Consider the following 3,753-nt stretch of genomic DNA (forward strand, 5'->3'; position numbering starts at 1 on the left):
GAGATAGAAACATCAATGATGAGAGGGAATCATTAATTGTCTGCCTCCTGCAGGCCCCCTAGTGGGAATCGAGCCTGCAACCGGGGCATGTGCCCTTAACTGGAATTGAACCCGGGACCCTTTAGTCTGCAGGCCAGTGCTCTATCCACTGAGCCAAACTGGCTAGGGTCTCAGGGGCTTTCTTATTCTGTTCTCTAAAAAGTGCTATCCGAGTGTAGACTCAGGTCTTACTCATTTTGATGTTTGCCACTGTCCATAACAGTCTGCTGTGATGACGACGATTTTCACAGGGCAGCCTGTGTGCTGAGAGCATGCACTGTGAGAGAGCTGTCTGCGTGGCTAGCAAAACAGGCAATTAGGCTCCCTTATGGATTAGTGTACAGTGTAGACCGGGGAATCAGGGAAGAACATTTAGTCCTAGTGATTGGTAAGTGCATTGTGAAAAGAATCTCTGATTTAGATGAATAGCTTTTTCTAAAAAATATATTTCATTGATTTCAGAAAGGCAGGGAGAGGGAGAGAGAGATAGACATATCAGAGATGAGAGAAAATCATTGATTGGCTGCCTTCTGCACGCCTCAGACTGGGGATCGAGCCAGCAACCTGGGCATGTGCTCTGACCGGTAATTGAACTGTGACCTCCTGGTTCATAGGTCGATGCTCAACTACTGAGCCACACCAGTGAGGCTAGATGAATAGCTTTAAGGTTTTTTGAAATTAAAGCTTCACATCTCCCAATCTGTATGTGATTCTATTTTATTTTTAATTTTTGAAAAATAATTTTATTGATTTCAGAGGGGGAAGGAGAGAGAGAGAGGTAGAAACATCAATGATGAGGGGGAATCATTGATCAGCTGCCTCCTGCACGCCCCCACACTGGGGTCAAGCCTGCAACCCGGGCTTGTTCCCTAACTGGGAATTGAACTATGACCTCCTGGTTCATAGGTTGATGCTCAACCACTGAGCCACTTTGGCTGAGCTCTATTTTAAATAATAGCATAGTGGGTGATGTAAGACATCCTATTTTATATGTACATGCATAATTAGAAAATATTTTGTGAGACAAAAGAGCACTTCTGGCCCTAGCCAGCTTGGCTCAGTGGATAAAGCGTCAGCCTGCGGACCGAAGGGTCCCAGGTTCGATTCCGGCCAAGGTCACATGCCTGGGTTTCGGGCTTGATCCCCAATGGGGGGTGTGTAGGAGGCAGCCGATCAATGATTCTCTCTCATCATTGATGTTTCTATCTCTCTCTCCTTCTCCCTTTTTCTCTGAAATCAATAAAGAAATATATTAAATAAAAAAAGAGCACTTCTGTGTATTTGAATATTTTCTTCTCCTTTCAGGGCTGATATAATCATTTCATCCTGTTTTTCCTTTCAGTGAAAGCACGGACAGCGCAGTTGGCCAAGATCAAGTGGGTTATGAGTGTTGCCTTCTACGTATTGCAGGTGAGTGTCCTGTTGTGTCACTGGGTCAGTAAAGCTGGTGATGGACTTTGCTCTACTTCGGCCCCTGGAATCCAGGCTTTTCCACCTTCAGCTGCTGTGCTGAGTGTCCTGCAAGCATGTAACTCCGAACACTCTGAATTTATAAGTTAGATGAAAAGCCTTTCTCTTGATTAGTGTCGTTAACTCTTGGGATTTTTAAGCAAATGAACGCCTAAGCAACTCCTCTGGAGTTCTTCATGTGGCCTTCACTCCAGCGCAGGTTTGGGAGGCTGGGGGTGAAGTGAGAGAAGCTTACTTAGAAATGGTGTTTTCTGAGATGGCCAGTGGTTTTGGCTGTTGCTTCCTCCATGGTCTACAGATGGGTAAGTGACTGTCTATTCTCCAGGTGGGGAACCCGTATTGTCATTCAAGTCCAGTACCACTGACTCACAACTTCCCTAGGGGGGGACTTTTACTTGCCTTACCCTGAGGTTTCGGATCTGCTATGGCTGCTTTAAATGATCTCTGAGGTTCAATGTTATGAATGATGTTGATTGGGGTAAAGGACTCAGGCTGTTTGGTTATAGTAAGTACTTTGATCCTGAGGTGCTGTCACTGATATGAGATAGGTTTTTCCAGGGACTGAAGTTAAGCCAGGGGCCCTCTTTTAATTAAAAAAAAAAAAATTTATTGATTTGAGAGAGAGAGAGAGAGAAGGAGAGAGAGACACAGACAGAGAGACAGTCAGAGACATCGACTTGTTGTTCCACTTATTTGTGTATTCATTGGTTGCTTCTTGTATGTGCCCTGACAGGGGATCGAACCCACAATCTTGGCGTATCGCAGGTGTGGGGACCTTTTCCTACCAAGGGCCATTGGGATATTTGTAACATCTTCCGGGGGCCATACACAATTATCAACTTAAAAATTAGCCTGCTGTATGTGGTCAAACATTTAACTAACTCACCCCTGATGCCTTAATAGGGCCAGACCAAATGATTTTGCTGGTCTTATATGGCCCGAGGGCTGGACGGTCCCCACCCCAGGATATCGGGACAATGCTCTAACAAACCGAGCTACCCGGCCAGCGCCAGAGGCCCTCTTTTAGGGCATATTTGAGTGACATATTCAGGGCTACAGAGGGGACAAAAGACAACTTGAGGGAATGCTGCTGGGGAAAGGAGGGGAGAGAAGAGATGCTCTCACCATTTAAACTTGCAGAGGCCCACTTCTGCATGGGAAGGCCAGCACTAGAGTGTGGATGAGAATCAACTACTTTTTGAAGGATCCAGAGGCGTAAGGTTGCTTTTGTCCCTAGTACGGTGTATTTAGCATAGTTTACTTAAAAGAGATATTCAATGAGAAAAGAACACTTGTGTTATGGGAAATCTTCATTATTTATCAGCTAATTTAATAGTGTATCTAGTTGACGCTCAAACAACATCGGTTTGAACTGCATGGGTCCACTTATATGTGGATTTTTTTTCCAATAAATATATTGGAAATTTTTTTGGAGACTTGTGACAATTTGACAAAACTCACAGGTGAACCACTGAATAGCCTAGAAATATTGACAATATTAAGAAAAAGGTGCCTAACCAATGGACACAGACAACAGGGGGGTGAGGGCATGAGTGGGGGGATGGGGGGTAATGTGGGGATAAAGAGACATATGTAATAACTTAATCAATTAAAAAAATAAAGTAGAAATAAGAAAAAAAGAGAAAAAGGTATGTCATGAATGTATAAAAGATATATTTGTATTTTCTCTTCCTTATAATTTTTTTAACATTTCTCTAGCTTAATTGTAGGAACACAGTATATGATATATATAACATAAAATATGTGCTAGTCAGCTGTTTATCAGCAGTAGGCTATTAGTAGTTATGTTTTGGAGAGTCAGAAGTTACACTGGGGTTTTTGACTGTGTGGGGTCGGTGCCCCTAACCCGCATTGTTCAAGGTCAGCTGTATATGTTACCGGCGCTGTGGGCTGCAGGGACTGGATTGATAGGGCTTGGTCGTCGCTGTGGGGTGTCCTCTTCTCTCTGAGGACTGGCCGCGGGACGGCAGGTGGTTGGCACTCAGCATAGTGTCTTCGCAGGCTGCCCTGATGGTCTCCCTCATTTGGAAGTATTATTCTGTTCCTGTGGCTGTGGTGCCCAGTAAATGGATAACTCCGCTCGACCGGCTGGTGGCGTTTCCCACTAGAGTAGCAGGTAAGAGCTTCCTGGGAAACATAGTGGGAGACTGTGGAGAGACTTAGGAGGAGGTGTGTGGTAGGTTAAGTCAACCTGACACCGTCCTCATCGTCCATTTCATGGGG

The 3,753-nt window shown here is 44.7% G+C and overlaps 1 protein-coding gene across 6 annotated transcripts in view; it reads left to right on the top strand.

The window, feature by feature from the left end:
- Window positions 1-3,753, top strand: part of WRB (tryptophan rich basic protein) — a 39,854-nt gene that overhangs the window by 4,592 nt on the left and 31,509 nt on the right. The window contains exons 1-2 of one of the 6 annotated variants that reach the window (XR_001360830.1): window positions 1,309-1,449; window positions 3,532-3,646. The exons of 3 other annotated variants lie outside the window; for them this stretch is intronic. The gene's annotated coding sequence lies outside the window, so the exon portion shown is untranslated. Of the gene's footprint in view, window positions 1-1,308; window positions 1,450-3,531; window positions 3,647-3,753 lie in introns of those variants that run through there. 2 more of the 6 variants (XR_001360831.1, XR_001360829.1) reach the window with 2 other exon arrangements.

The sequence above is a fragment of the Myotis brandtii genome, unplaced genomic scaffold (genome assembly GCF_000412655.1).
Source record: "Myotis brandtii unplaced genomic scaffold, ASM41265v1 scaffold1297, whole genome shotgun sequence".
Taxonomy (NCBI): domain Eukaryota; kingdom Metazoa; phylum Chordata; class Mammalia; order Chiroptera; family Vespertilionidae; genus Myotis; species Myotis brandtii.